General features: G+C 46.3%; 1 pseudogene; it reads right to left on the reverse strand.

Annotated features, from left to right (window-relative positions):
• Window positions 1–14,085: 14,085 nt before the first annotated feature.
• LOC148818810 (28S ribosomal RNA) lies at window positions 14,086–14,678 on the reverse strand (annotated as a pseudogene; the record flags this gene model as incomplete).
• Between the last annotated feature and the right edge of the window lie 2,139 nt (window positions 14,679–16,817).

Raw genomic sequence — 16,817 nt, forward strand, 5'->3', positions numbered from 1 at the left:
TCTGTGTTGGGCTTCCACTTCTAAAGCTCTCCAGATGCTGTTGGTGTATTTGCAGTCCAGCTCATCTTTTGAAAATAGCGGGTCACTTGGCCTTCTGTTTGTAACTGTAGAGCGTAATGGTCTGGAATGAAAACCAGAACAGAAACCCTGAGAATTAATTCCAAATTTGTTTCTCAGTGAAAATAATAGTTTTGTAAACCTATCAATAATGTTCTGCAGTCTCATCTTCCTCTGATCTGATGTCCACCTGTTGTAACAGTGTCAGTCATGACTTCCAGTCAGTCTCAGGCGCTCTTTCTTTCTGGGAAGCTGCCCGTCTAATGACACTGGAAACTCCCATGTCAGCTCCTGGAAGGCTGTGGCATCATCCATCTTCGGATTTCCAGATCCTGCAGCTGCCACAGTTGGTGTTGATCTGATGTAAAAGAGAATATTAGTATATTATTATTATATTAGTATAGTATTATATTAATATTAGTATAGAATATTAATCTCTGTAACACGTTGGCTAAAAAGAACTGAAACTGGTGTTTTCTCTTCCAGTTACACAGCAGATGTACATCCCGCAGTTGCGATTACTCTCTTGATATTTCAAAAGCATTAAGTAATTGTTGTTTTTGACACATGAATATTTTGTCATTTATTCAGAACATGGTGACACTTACTGAGCTCCATCCTCTGCAACACCTTTAATGACTTCAATGGCTGAACAGATGTTGTCATGTGTCAGTATCCTATAGTTTTTCTCTGCAGTACCATCTGAGTGGACCAGATAATCCGCCACGATGCTCTCCTGTGCATCTGTGAGCCTCTTTGTGGCTGTCTCAAATACCCTCCTGGCAGCCTGGCTGGTGATGAGTGAGAGGTGGTATCTACAAAACAAACACATACACACAGTGTATGATTGTTCCCAAGCCACAGACAGTTCGATTAATACATTAAAACAACTTTGTGATTTGGTTTACTTCTCATGCAGTCTCCGCAGGTCATTGGAAGGACTATAAATTGGCTCCTCCACAGAAGAAATGAAAAAAATGTCAGTGTCTTTTCCACAGATGCTCTTAGCAGCAGTACAGCGTAGTTTAGTGAAGTAAAGGTGAAATATCTGAAAAAACAGACAAAATGCAGTTAATGTACTTTTCAACTATTGTTGAATAACGAAGACAGATGTTGACAATGAACTGAAGAGAGAATATCAATGTAACTTTGACTTACATGTTCTTCTTCATTCAGGGCAAAGCATGCCAGCTGCTGTGAGGAGGCTGTGTGCTTTGTCACTGCTATTATCACCAGTTTTTGGCCTCTTTGTGACACAAACGTCTTTCTCTACATCCATTCCTGGACCTGAAATCACAAGCAATTCAATAAATAATATTTCATTCAAAACTGCCAATGATCATTTTACAGTAGAAAAAGCAGCACCTAGTTATGAAGTGCATGGAAAGCGTTGAGTGTTTCAGTCAGTCTGACCCACTTGGCTGGATGCTAAGCTTCTGTAGGATGAGGCAGCTGGGATCCCAATGAGGACTCACAAGTAGGGGATGGTGTGGAAGAGAGGTGCAAAAGTTGAATGTGAAGGAGAGAAGGGGCTTACATATTACATGAGGAGGTGTCATCAAGAATCATTAGATTTAGTGCTGCTGAGGCTGTTTGAACTTGATGTTTGCCATTCACTAACTCTTGTTCCGTATGGAGTTACTGAATAGAAGTTGGGGTGGAGATCAAATTCCACTCTCACATGTCTGTTGTCCAGTGCGTTCAATCTCCCTGAGTGAACACAGAGCTGAGAGCATCTTCTCCCTCACCCCTCCCTCCAGTCCAGTCTCCCTGTTAAGGCCCTAAGTAACGGGAGCGCCACCTAAATGACAGTGATGAGCCCTGACCAGCACTGTCATTCTGTCTCTTTATAAACGTCAGATCATTGTGTCATTGTTAGAATTGGACCAAACAACTGAAATATGCAAGACTGTCATTCTTACTGTCATATTCTTTATCACCCCTAGGTGCTGCAGGTGCTTCAGCTGGAGAATGGCCTGCAGGTAATACAGCACAAGAAGCTGCTCAGACATGGTGATGTCTTCAGAGGTGTGCATCTTCTCCTGTTCCTCTCCACGTCTCTCTTTGCAGCCCTCAGCACCTACCAGCAGTCACTGGCGCTCGGCCCAGGATTCTGCAGCTGTCTGTATCTGTGGCAGAAGGAGTAGTACCATCAACGTCAATTCCCGTCATGTACTGGATCCGGAAACCAACTGGAATCAGAGTTCCAAATGGAAAATACCTTTTTCTGATGACGTCCTGTGAGACATCCTTGCTGTTTTTTTGCTGAATGTCCTTTAGGATGCTCTGGAAGATGATGATGACGTTAGCCAGCCTCCTGTGTTAAGTTGGTGGCATTCAGGATGTAGCACAGGAACTGGTTGATGTTTGTGATGTAATTAGCATGGTTTGGTGAGACAGTCCAGTCATCCTCAGTTGGTAAAAAAAATTGCGCGTTTTGGGAATGTCCTTCACAAACATCAAGGATGCTTCAGATGGTTCCATAAAAAACAGGAAACTGGAATGTTGTCTATAAAAAAAAATGTTTTTAGGGTTTATTTTTAGGGCTGGTACAATCTCAGATAGGTGAATTCTGTGCTAAAATTAGTTAAAATTAAAATATGAGTTAAAATATGTACTTTGTGAGTCTCTGCCCAGTTTTATATACCTACCTCCTGAGAGCAGTTGACCACACCCAGGTCCTGTATAAGGTACTGTTTAAACCCAGCTAGGAGAGGAGCATCCAGAGCTTGTTTTCTGTATAGTCCAGCCCGGGTCACTCTCCTCCGGAGAGCCTGCTGATAACTCTTAACTACTGGGGTCCTGTAGGGATTTACTGAAACAGGACCCAACCCCAAGTCCTTCCAGGGCATCTTATTTTCCTGGGCGACATGCCATCTGGTATGGTTCATCATTAACATTACTCTCCATTTTGAGGTTTCGCCATGGGTACTACCTAGTGGGTTGGAGGGCCCACAGGAGGGGTAAGATAATTTAGACCTCATTTGGCCTCTACATCCTCAGGCAGAGCAATGGAGTTACCAGCGGGACCATGTGGAGGTAGAGGTCACTAAGTCTCCACTCCTTACCCAAGGGAGTTAAGAGAATTTCCACGCTTCATTGAATTTCTTCACTTTAACATTCAGAGCACTGGGCAGAAATCACATCGCGTTGACACCCGCCGTGGGCCTTCATGATGCTTTGTTTTAATTAAACAGTCGAATTCCCGTGGTCTGCACCAGTTCTAAGCCAGCTGCTAGACACTGGCCGAGGCCCCTTGCCGCCCGCCGGCCTTCCCTGGGCAGGAAGAGGTTGACCGACGCGCGCCTCAAGTGGGGAGATCCACGGGAAGGGCCCGACGCGTGTCTAGATTCGCCGCCGTGGATGATGGCTTGCCCCCCCGGCACCCCGGCCTTCCCACGAGAAGGGGAGGGTGGGCTTCGACTGGGGCGCGCGAGAGGGGCCACAGCACACGGTGCCTCGTCCAGCCGAGACGCGCACCCAGTCCGACCGATCCAGCCCTTAGAGCCAATCCTTATCCCAAAGTTATAGGATAACTTGGAGACCTGCTGCATACTACAATCTTAAATCTAAATGCATGTAAAAGCAGAGAATCAGAACTTTTATTTAATGTCTATTATCCCCAGTTTTAAACTCAGCATCATGTCTGCCTCCATAAAAATGTGTGTCCAATATTCTTTAATATTGACAAAATGGTTGGCATATTTTCATTCATATCTCCGAAACGGTGCATATTACAAGGTTTAAACCAAATGCACGTGAAAGTAGAGACTCAGATGTTTCATTTAATGTCTAATATCCCCAGTTTAAAATCTCAGCATTGTGTTTGCCTCCATAAAAATGTATTTCCAATATTTCTGAATATTGACCAAATGGATGTGTTACATTCCAATGTATGGTCCATGTGTGTTTTGTCGCTATGTTCCCCACTTCCTGACCTTGATTGTTCTTCCTCCCCCATTGGCCCATCATTACAACATTGTTTCCGTATTACGTCATCCTCGTTTAGCATCTCGGCCAATCAGAGTGCAGTTTATTCAGTACATAACTTGGAGGTTTTCAGAAGGAAGGGGCCTTTCATTTGACTTCGGTCCCGCTCAGCTTAGCTTCGGTTTCATTTCGCTTTTGGTTTTGCTTTGGCTTCTTATCGTTTCGCGTGTGTGTTTATTTCGTATAGCTTCGGCTTTGTTGGTTTGTGTTTGTCTCCTTGTACTTTCGTTTGTTTGTGTTATCCATTATTTAGCCATTACCTTGCCCAGATGTATTGTATCAACCTCGGTGTTCTTTTGTACCCTGTTACTTGTGTCCACTCTCGTTTTCCCTTTGGTATTCGTAGTTCACTTGTGTATTTGTGTGAATTCTTGTGTATTGGGTTAGTTTAGGTTGTTGGGTACATTCTGCACACATAGTTGATTTTTGTTTTAGAAACACTAGTTTAGGACGGGTGAGTGCCTTTTGTCTTGTATGGTTTTGGGTAGTCAGTGAAGGTTAGCTAGGGCGTTAGAAGACGCCGAAGACAGAGTGTTTCGGGTTTTCTTCTGTAATTAGGTTAGCTTTCCCTCACTTTCTTAGCCAGCTCCATTTTTTCTTTTTTTTTCTTTTTCTTTGGCACCATTCTAGTTTCCTAACCCATTGAATTATTGTATCCTATTACGTACCAGTCACATATTCACCTTAAAATAATCACTTTTTGCACCAACCCTTGTTGTCACGCTTCCTAAGTCCCTAACCAGAACCCACCTGCATCCAAAAACTATTCTAAATGTTACACCCCTTTACCCCTAGACACTTAGGGTCGTAACAGGATGGCTTGTTTTCATTAATATCTCCAAAATGCTGCATGTTACTAGGTTTAAACCAAGTGCACGTGAAAGCAGAGACTCAGAGCTTTCATTCAATGTCTATTATCCCCAGTTTTAAACTCAGCATCATGTCTGCATCCATAAAAATGTGTGTCCAATATTTTTGAATATTGAGAAAATGGATTACATATTTTCAGTAATTTCTCCAAAACTGTGTACATTACAAGCTTAAAACCAAATGCATATGAAAGAAGAGACTCAGAGCTTTCATTTAATGTCTATTATCCCCAGTTTAAAAACTCAGCATCATGTCTGCCTCCATAAAAATGTGTCTCCAATATTTCTGAATATTGACAAAATGGATGTGTTATGTCCCAGAGACCCAAAACTTTCAGTTAATGCAAATGAACCCCACGGTTCAGGTCAGCATAAGTCCTGCCATCCTTAAAATATGTGTCCCCTATTTTTCAATATTGACAAAATGGATAGCATATTTTCATTCATATCTCCGAAACAGTCAGTACTGTGCTGCGTCCGGCTCCAGTTGACCTGCGAGCGGGGCTTTCTTTCCCTTGAGCTTTTTTCTTGCCCTTGGTGCTTTCAGATAGTGGGACCCAGGCCTCCTTGGCCTCGGCTGGCCAGGAAATGCGCCACCCCCCTGACAATTGGTGGGTCTCCTGGTCACCCACTAAGAACGGTTAGCCGTCTGGTCATCCATGGGACGTAGTCTTTTTCGTACACAGCACGGAGACTGCCACCTGGTCACCCCCTGACACTCAGTGGGACTTCTGGTCACCCACTATGAACGGTTAGCTGTATGGTCTCTCATCAGTCTCGGAGGGTCGTCTGGTCTCCCGGGTGACTTTGTGCGATTTTTGCCCTGCCCGGCCAGGCTGCCTGTTTCCTGGCCTCGGGTCACTGGGAGCAAGCGGGGCATCCGGGCCACCACCGGACCTCGCTTGGTCAGAAAGCCAACAAAAGCTTGGATCGAGGGCTGACTTTCAATAGAAAATAGTGAAGAAAGATGTGAAGACGGGGGTTTGAATTTAATCCTTTCTGTATACAGTTTAGACTTCTAAGTCACAAGCTGGGGTTTATGACAGGAAAGGGGGTTAACTAATAAGGATTGCAGATGCAAGCTAGGAACCCCCCTGGGTGTAATCTTAAACTGACCATTTGGCCAGGACATCGTAAACTGACCAAATACCATGAACCCCCCTCTTTACCATCAGACCGAGTGACGTCAGAAACGGAGAAGAAGACACTATATAACCCAAAAGTTTGTACCAGTACGGGGAACAATACTTCGGTTTTGTTGTTTCTTGCGGGAAACAAGACTTCGGCTTTATTGTTCCTTGCATGCAATAAACTCATCTGTTTTACTTCATCTCGGGATCAAGAACCTTATTCTTTCTGTTACAACAAATTTGGCGTAGTCGGCGGATGCTCCAGAAGGCACAGAACTTCCCATCGGCAGGAGAGTAAGGACTCCTCTTTTATTTAAAAGTCCCGACTCTCTCTGACCGATTGGGAAGTCTCTGCTCCCTGCGAGAATCGCCCGAGATGACGGAGTAAACGTGAGTTCCCGAATTCCTCTGGCCCGGGGAAGACACTGGTGTATGTAATGGGTTGTTTGCTGTAAGCCCAGAATTTGGTCTGGCAGGCGGTCCGCGGTATTGTGTACAGGCGTTCGAAGCTGGTGTATGCCTTAATTGCGCGTGGAGTTTTCGAATGGGTTTTGGACCTTTACCGCGAAGTTCAGGATCGGTGTGGGCCTTAATTGCGCCCGGGGTTCTGGAGCAAGTGGTGCATTAAATGCACATAGTTCAGGACTGGTGTGGGCCTTAATTGCGCCTGGAGTTCTGAAGGTCAGGACTGGTGTGGGCCTTAATTGCGCCCGGAGTTCTGAGGCTCAGGATCGGTGTGGGCCTTAATTGCGCCCGGGGTTCTGGAGCTGAGTGGTGCATTAAATGCACGTATAATCCAGGATTGGTGTGGGCCTTAATTGCGCCCGGGGTCCTGAGATTAGCTACGCCTTGATCGTGCACGGATTGGCGTGGCGTGGTTTTTTGTTTTAAAGGAAACAGAAGTAGGAGGTATATATATGTATATTTTTGGTGTTTTCCTTGTTTGTGAAATACATATACACACGCACGACACTAACATAAACACACCTCATAATAAAAGAGCAAAGCATTAAGTAACAGGATTTAAAGGACGTTGAGACCCGAGAATCGCCCTGATTGAGCTCAGTGTGTAAGTCCACCCCGGGGCAAAAGCAGCGATGCTGGCGTTCTGGGGATGGTGAATTACTGATCAAGAAAGGGGGTTTTCGAGGTCTCGTTCCTTACTTGTGAACAGTGCGGTGTAAGTCCTCTCTAAAGTCTCTGAGAGGCATTTAGATCTGGAGGTAACAGACGCCCTTAGCTGAATGAGCTGTTACCTCACACATGACAAAAGTAAATCTTAAAGAAACCAAACGTGTGCTAATTGGGTGTTTGAGAAAGTGGTGGAAGTATCTGATTACATATCGGAAAAGTGTAAGTTAACTGAAAGGGAAGAAAAATATAGGAAGAAGCTGAGTCTGTCAGAAGGAGTTTGGGGCGAAGATGCCTGTAAAAATGCGTATGAACATTGGAACAAAAACAAAGATTTAGCTGCAGCCCTGGTGATCGGCCGACACCTGAGGTGGCAGATTAGCATGAAGGAGAAATCAGAATGGGATAAAAAAGAGAAGGAGTTCACAGAAAAAATAAAAGCGTTAAATGAGAGGAAAGATAATGTATTCGCGGCAAAAGAGGAACTAGAAAAAAAGCTAAAAGAGGCAGTACAGGAGAATGAGAAACTAAAGAAGGAATTAGCTCCTGGTCACGCTGCACTGGCAAATGTGCTACAGCCGGCGACTAAGTTATATCCTGCTCTCCCACAGGGGAACAAACAGGCAGGAAACGAAAATAATTGGGATCAATTCCCACAGTGGCCATATGGAGATGGGGGGTCTGATTGGGATAACACTTGGTATGAGTGTGATAAAGACGGATCAGGGTCTCCCCTGTTAGAGGGAGGGCGCCCGCAGATCTGTACTCTCACTCGAAGTGGGAAAGGACTTGATGTAGCACGGGCTGGCGCCGTTGATGACAGCGCCACTCTAGCTCTGTCTCGCACCCCGCCGAGGGGGTCCGTTCTCGCACCTACCTTCCCTGAACCCCCAATACGATCAAATCCAAAACCGGAGGATATTGACCGGTGGGCTAGAGAAGTACCGCACCCAAAATTAGGGATGCAGCGAACCTGGAGTGCGCTTCAGGAATTAAAAGATACTTATGGTATCTCCCCCCTGACTGCCGCTATGATCCTCAGAAGGACAGGGGAAAAGCGTGTCGGAGAACTTAAACAATTGTGTGAGGATAACTGCAGGGGAGGGCGATGGGAATGGGTTTGGCGATGGCTTAAACAAAATTATCCACCGAAGACAGATTGGAAAAAGATATCTGCATGTCAGCAAAAAGAAAGCGAGGATGTGGCTGACTTCACTGACCGCTTCGTCACACTCTGGCTGGAATGCTCAGGATTAAGTGACGAAGATGATGTGAATAGCGACGCCTCTGCTGTGATTAAACAAATTTATTTGAGCGGTCTTAAGCCTGATATAGCCAAAGCCCTTCAGTTAAAAGAGCCCGAAATAGGGCAAGATACGAACAAACAGTTTGAGGAAATAGTTAAAATGGCACGGCAAATCGAGAGAAATATGTATGTAAAGGTGCGGGCAATACAAACAGGGTGGACACCCCCCATACTGAAGGGTGGAGCTGGCCCTGACACCCGACTAAGTCCAAAAGGCGAAATTACAAATCGGTGCCATTATTGTAAAAATTTCGGACATTGGCAAAAGAATTGCAAAAAGCGATTAGCCAGTGATACCGCGGAAGATACCGCGATCCCCCTTTCAATCCCTCGAATCGAGAGGGGCAAAAAAGCCTGTTGTCACAATTACAGGATTTGAGCGAAGCAGACAAACGCGCTATCAGGGATCTTTTAAACTAGGACTCCCCCTAGTGGCCTCCCTACGCCTATCTCAGGAGCTGAGTGAAAAAGAGCTCAAATTACAATGCACGATTAATGGGATTCAAATGTCACTTTTATGGGACACTGGGGCTCAATTATCTTGTTTATCTGAACAGTCAGCCAAACGGTGTGCTGTCATGTTCACAGGGAGGGAGCTGGAGGCCACTGGTGTAGGGGGCAATCGAATAACACTCAGAGAAACTCAAAAACTCAAGATTAGACTAGGAGATGGGGAGGTAACATTTAACGCTGTCATGTGGGTAGGACCTACCCCAGATCTGTTGGGATGGGATGCTCTGAAATACCTACAAGGGGTTACATTAACCGTACATGAGGAGAGGGTGGAGGTAAACATCTGGTCCCTCCAAAAAGACGAACTAAAAGGGCATTCAATTTGGACTATGGATAAGGACGGATGCGGGCTTCTGGATATGGAACCCGCCACATTTACTGGGAAATCCCCGCCATACACAAAGCCATATAAAATCAACAAAGAGGCGGAGGAAGGGGTTCGACCAGTAATACAAAAACTATTGGCTCAAGGCATTGTACGAAAAACACATAGTACAAGCAACAGTCCAATATGGCCTGTAAAGAAAGCCAGCGGAGCATGGCGATTCACAGTTGATTACTCAAAAGCTAATCAACCCATCAACCGTCTCACCCCCTTGGTAGCAGACCCCTTTGCTATTTTTCAACTACTGTCCCCTGAGCACCAGGTGTTTTCAGTAATTGACATGGCTAATGGGTTCTGGTCTGTTCCTCTACACCCAGAGGTACAAGATTGGTTCGCTTTTGTTGTAGATGGAGAACAATATACTTGGACCAGGTTACCACAGGGGTTTTATAACAGCCCCACCGTGTATCACATGGCACTTCGGAGGCATCTCCGGGAGTTGCCTCAAGTGTCCTCCGTCGTTATCCAATATGTGGATGATATTTTAATCGCGTCTCCTGACGAGGAAACCCACAAGAAGGACCTCCAAATTATTCTCGACCATTTAGTTAAAAAAGGACACAAGGCTAGTTATAGCAAAGCACAGTTATGCCTAGACACCGTAATTTACTTGGGACAGAAGATTAGTCAGGGAAAAAGGGAATTGACAGAAGATCGGGCCCAGGCAATCCGAACACACCCTAGTCCCAACATGGTGAGAGAGCTCCGATCATTTCTGGGTCTGTGCAATTTCAATAGAAATTGCTTTTTCTGAAAGGGCCAAACCACTTACAGACCTATTAAAGGGGGGAGGGAGGTCGCTTGATCCTATTGCTTGGAGTCCTGAAGCTGAACACGCTTTTAATGATTTAAAACAAGCTCTGGTACAGGCTCCTGCATTGGGGTTTCCTCAGACAGATCAACCATTCTACCTCTACGTAAGTGAAAAGAATGGATTTTGGACAGCTGTACTAACACAGGAACATGGGGGTAGGTACCGCCCGGTAGGGTATTACTCTGGATCCTTGGAGGAGGTAGCCAGGGGCTGGGGACCATGTCTACGAGCTGTTCAGGCCGTCTGTCTAGCAGTACAGGCAGTCAATAACATAGTGCTAGATCAACAACTGATTGTTCGATGCCCACATGCGGTACACACCCTCATGTCCCTGAATCGGGTCAGTCAGGTTAATGCAATACGATGGAGCAAGTGGCAGGTCTTGTTAGAGGCTCCAAATATTACCATTGAACGTGAAGGAGCTCTAAATCCAGCCACATTGTTACCTGACCCATCAGAAGCCTATATGTTAGAACACAGCTGTGATGTTTGGGCAATGGGAGAAGATGAGGGCATCAAAATAGCCGAGCAACCACTAAGGAATGAAGACCTCATCCTCTTCACTGATGGAACTTCATTCATAAATTCTAGTGGGGAGAGGAAAGCGGGTTGGGCTGTGACTACAGAACATGATATCCAATGTGTGGGAAGATTTGAGGTACCCACGTCAGCACAGCGAGCTGAACTGAAAGCTTTGGTGGAAGCCTGTAAATTAGCAAAAGGCAAGACCACCACAATATACACAGACTCACATTTGGAGTATGCCATGACTTTGGAAGGTTATGGAGTAATAGGGATCTTTTAACCTCTGCTGGCACTCCGGTAAAGAATGCGGATCTGGTGTCTGAGCTGCTTGCGGCTCTCCAACTCCCAAAGCAGGTAGCTGTAGTCAAATGTACGGGCCACAGCAGAGAGGACACTCCCGAGGCCAGGGGCAATAAGCTGGCAGACTGGACAGCACGTCAAGCTGCCCTGGGGCAATGGGAGGAGTGGTCTATAGAAAAACCTCTTCAGATTATTTCAGTTTGCACAGTGAACATACAGGCACTCCGGACGGAACAGCTCAGCGAGCTCCAGGCCCAGGCCCCAAGGATTGAGAAATGGACCTGGATGGAACGCAATGTGGGGCTGCAGAAGGATGGGACCTGGAGGTGCCAGCGTACAGGCAGACCCGCCTGCCCCAAGCAACTAATGCCCTACCTGGCACAGCAAATACACTCCACAGGGCACCCAGGTGTTAGCCAAATGACTCGACGCTTTGCTCAGAGCTGGGTGGGCACAGGCTTCACACCCTTCGCAGCTGATGTGGTACAACACTGTGGAGAGTGCCAAAAAGCCTCTGGAGCACCGCCGGTTCGGGCTCCTAATCTACGACGTCCTGCACCCGAGGGGCCCTTTAGACACTGGCAAATAGACTATTGTTCACTGCCACCCTGTAAAGGGAAAACAGGTCTCCTAGTGATGGTGGACCAGTTTTCTAGATGGGTGGAGGCTGTCCCTGTCAAACGAGAGACTGCGCTGACAACTGCCAAATATCTTGTGACAGAAGTAATTCCCCGATGGGGACTCCCGTGTCGCATAGACTCAGACAAGGGCACACATTTTACTGGAAAAGTGTGTCAGGTGGTGGCAGACCTACAAGGGATCAAATGGGACCTGCATTGCCCTCATCACCCGCAGTCCTCCGGCATGGTGGAACGGGTGAACCGAACTTTGAAAGCTAAATTGACAAAGTACCACCTGGGAGGGATCCCCTGGGTGGATGCATTGCCCGCCGTACTGTGCAGCATCCGGGCTGGGACAAATCGAATAGTGGGGCTGAGCCCGTTTGAGGTGATCACGGGGCGTCCCATGAGACTGAGTGACTCTCCAGGACATGACAGAGTAGGCTTGAGTATACTAACTGATTCTCTGTTACAGTATTGCAAGTTGCTGACAGAGGCCACCCAAGGAGCCCGCGAGCAGGTCCTGGAGGCGTGGGGACCACCACCTGAAGGAGGGCACGACCTCATCCCAGGAGAGTGGGTGTGGATCAGGAAATTTCCCTCACAGGTTCTCCAGCCCAGGTGGGACAGACCCTACCAGATCCTGTTGACAACCGAGTCTGCGGTTCGAGTGGAAGGAAAAGATCGCTGGATCCACGCGTCACACTGCCGACGAGCCTCATCCCCAGTTGGGTGTGTGCCGCATTACCCAAATATGTACAGGGAGGACTTCCTATGGGGGCCATTCCTTGGCGTCTCGAAGAAGTCATAGGAATGATCATTTGGAGAGATAATATAGGAGATTTTAATATGACAAACTATGGGGGTTGCCATAACACGACTTTAACTTGCACAACATTACAATATCTACAGGAGCGAGGCTTAGAGCCCACGAGTTTCACAGGCTCTTACGCTCCTAAGTATAACAGAAGCCATACACCACCATACCTGACTCTAAATAAGGAACGTGAGGGAAACATTTGTTTTCAGCACACTAATGGTCTGCACTTGGTTGGATGGAGTCGTTGCAACCTTACCATCGCTGCAGATATATCCACCTCTACCTTCCAAATTCCAGGATGGGATAGGCACACCCCACAATTCGGTATAAGCTTCTTATTTTCAGAGGCATGGGGAGCGCCAAACGGAACATATTTCATTTGTGGAAAACGAGCCTACCCATGGTTGCCAGCCCAGTGGTCTGGCTCATGTTATTTAGGATATGTGGTTCCTCATATCCGTGTTCAAACCCACAGCCCCTTCGGACCTAACCACAGACCACAAAGAAAATTGGCTGATTGGGAATATTATTTAGGTATAATATTTCCACAAGCCGGCATGAACTTTCTGAGTCGAGAGTTAATTCAAATGGCCTCGACTTTAGAGGAATTAGCAAATTCTACCTCATCTAGTCTGAAGGCTGTTAATGATGAGATGGTAGCCCTCAGAACAGTGGCCATGCAGAACCGACTAGCTTTAGATTATGTACTGGCGGCCCAAGGAGGAACTTGTGCAGTAATTGGCACTGAATGCTGCACATATATTCCTGATAATTCTGAGCACATCTCAGATCTGGCCCAACACATTTACAATGAGGGACAGAAATATCAGGACTATTATACTGAAAATTGGGGAAGTGGGTCATGGGTAAAGTCTGTGTTTGGGACCTGGGGTGGAACCTTTTTACAGTGTTTATTTGTAGGAATAGTTTTGCTTATATGTGTAATTGTAATCATCACGTGCACAAAAACATGTATCACATCTTGCTATAACCGTGGAACGTACAATGTCATGGCAATACATACCTGTTCACCTAGAAAGAAAAGATCTGCCCTGACATTGTATGTATAAAATAGGCTACACTGACGTATGCCGTATTTTATAAGGGGGGAATGAAGAAAGATGTGAAGACGGGGGTTTGAATTTAATCCTTTCTGTATACGGTTTAGACTTCTAAGTCACAAGCTGGGGTTTATGGCAGGAAAGGGGGTTAACTAATAAGGATTGCAGATGCAAGCTAGGAACCCCCCTGGGTGTAATCTTAAACTGACCATTTGGCCAGGACATCGTAAACTGGCCAAATACCATGACCCCCCTCTTTACCATCAGACCGAGTGACGTCAGAAACGGAGAAGAAGACACTATATAACCCAAAAGTTTGTACCAGTACGGGGAACAATACTTCGGTTTTGTTGTTTCTTGCGGGAAACAAGACTTCGGCTTTATTGTTCCTTGCATGCAATAAACTCATCTGTTTTACTTCATCTCGGGATCAAGAACCTTATTCTTTCTGTTACAACAATAGCGAGGTGGCTGCTCTGCTACGTACGACACCCTGACCTAGAATTAGGTTGTCTGCGAATGATTTATCTCGTACTGAACAGGATTACTATTGCAACAACACATCATCAGTAGGGTAAAACTAACCTACTATTAACTATTAGTGGGTGAACAATTCAACACTTGGTGAATTCTGCTTCACAATGATAGGAAGAGCCGACATCGAAGGATCAAAAAGTGACGTTGCCATTAACGCTTGGCCGCCGCATTCCAGTTATCCTTGTGGTAAGTTTTCTGACACCTCCTGCTTAAAACCCCAACAATCAGAAGGATTGTGAGGCCCCACTTTCACGGTCTGTATTCATACTGAAAATCAAGATCAAGCGAGCTTTTGCCCTTCTGCTCCACGGGAGGTTTCTGTCCTCCCTGAGCTCGCCTTAGGATACCTGCATTGCTGTTTGACAGGTGTACCGCCCCAGTCAAACTCCCCACCTGCTTCTGTTCCCGGAGCGGGTCGCAGCTGGCGGGTGACAGAAACAAGAGCCTGTGTGGGGCTCGCCCTCCCGCCTCACCAGGTAAGTGAGGAAAAGATAAGAGTAGTGGTATTTCACCGGCGGTGCCCCCAGGAGGGGGGGCTCCCATTTATTCTACACCTCTCATGTCTCTTCACACTGCCAGACTAGAGTGAAGCTCAACAGGGTCTGCTTTCCCCACTGATTCCGCCAAGCCCGTTCCCTTGGCTGTGGGTTCGCTAGATAGTAGGTAGGGACAGTGGGAATCTCGTTCATCCATTCATGCACGTCACTAAATAGATGACGAGGTATTTGGCTATTTATAATCACCAGATTAACTGGTTTCTTTTCTGGGTTCAGTGGCCCCTCCACTTAATCATCCAAAATGATGCTTGCAAGACGGCATCTGGGATGACACACCCACCAATGGCTTTGAGTGCTCCCATGCCGGTTGTAATCATTATGAGATCCCCAAGTCAAGGAGGGTTGTCTAGTTCAAGTTCCCACCAGTCATTTTCAGTCCCAGCTAGGGTAGGGCTGTAAAGGGCAGGACCTAGCTAGATGCCAGCAAGGGGGTTATAGCTGTGATTTTAATTCAGCAAAAGGGTTAACATTTTTCGGTTATATACAAAGGTACATAATATAACATTGAAGTACATTTTATAGTTACATTATATACATCTGAGTTAGCTTCCTACACTGGCTATGTCCCTGACCTCTACAAACGATATATTGATGACTGCGTCGGTGCCGCCACATGCTCCAACGATCAGCTTGAGTTCTTCCTGCACCATTTCACCAACTTCCACCCGTCCCTCAAATATACGATTAACATATCTTCCACTACTCTTCCGTTTCTAGACATCCACTTGTCTATCAACTACCCCCGACTGTCCACTTCAGTTTATTACAAACCCACGGATTCACACAGCTACCTCCTGTACAGCTCATTTCACCCCAACCACACTAAAAACTCTCTTCCTTTTTCACAGTTCCTTAGGTTACGACGATTATGCAGCGACGACATCGACTTCGAGAACCAAGCCCTCGAAATGTACTCATTTTTCATCAACAGAGGATACCCCAGCAGTGTGATTGACAGGGCCCTTGCCCGAGCCAAAAACACCCCCCGGACCATCAACCCGATCAGGAACTCCCGCCGTAACAACCGCATTCCTTTGGTGCTTCCTTACCACCCTAACGCACTTCCTATCCCCAGGACCATTAACCACAACTTTTCCATCCTACAGGATGATCCCTCCATTGGGGCCCTCTTTTCTGATCGCCCTATCATCTCATATCGCCGACCACCTAATCTGCGTAACCTCCTTGTTCACAGCTCCCTTGACCGCCCTCAACAACCATCCACACCAGGCACTTTCCCTTGCAACAGAGCTCGCTGTATCACCTGCAAATACACAGCCACCACCACACTCATTCAAGGCCCCTCAGGACAATTCCGGATCACCCAGACAGCATCTTGTACCTCCAGCAACCTTATTTACTGTATCTCTTGCAGTAAATGCCCAGCCATCTACATTGGAGAAACAGGAAGGAGACTCGGAGACCGTTTCAGAGAACACGTCAGGGCTGTAAAGATTAAAGATCTCTCCAAGCCCATTGTTTCTCATTTCACCTCTGACGGCCACGACCACTCTAATCTCTCCGTCTGTGTTCTCAAAGACGGTTTTCCGAACTCATACATCAGAAAGACCACCGAAACTAAAATTATTCTGCAGCTAGGATCACACCTTCTCCCTTCCCTTAACGACAGACTACTGTTCTTTTAAATTTTCTCCATTCATTGGAAGTTTCATTTCACACCTCTCTGCACCCATTCTGACTTCACACCTCTTGATTGGCCTCTCTTTCTGTCCCCTGCTCCCACCTCTCACTCCTCCTCCCTCCCAACCTTTGTTCTCCCGCTACTTTACCTCTGCCTACTGCCCTGTCTCTCTCACACCTGAAGAAGGCTCCACGGCCGAAACGTTGTGTTCTCTTTCTTCTTTTTTTCAGCATGGAATAAACCTATTACTTGTTCCTTTGCAGCCTACGCATGCTGACGCAGCTACCCACCTGAACTACATCTGAGATATATACAATCATTGTTACGTTCAGTAGCTGTGTTTTTGCCGCCAAAATTGAGAGGATGTCGAGAGAGTAAAGTAGGGCTCTTATCTGTTACTGTCTACTTTCTCTAATCTCCAGACTCTGAAGGACGTTGTAGTTTCTCTCGTGCCATTTTCCTCTCACTCCAATTGGAAAGCCGTAGAAGGTAATTTTTTCGGCTCTTGTTGTTTCTTTTATCTGGTCTTTCAGGGGCTCATAGTAAACTACTTTCTCCCT

Source organism: Atractosteus spatula, chromosome 17 (assembly GCF_055471065.1).
Source record: "Atractosteus spatula isolate fAtrSpa1 chromosome 17, fAtrSpa1.hap1, whole genome shotgun sequence".
Taxonomy (NCBI): Eukaryota; Metazoa; Chordata; class Actinopteri; order Semionotiformes; family Lepisosteidae; genus Atractosteus; species Atractosteus spatula.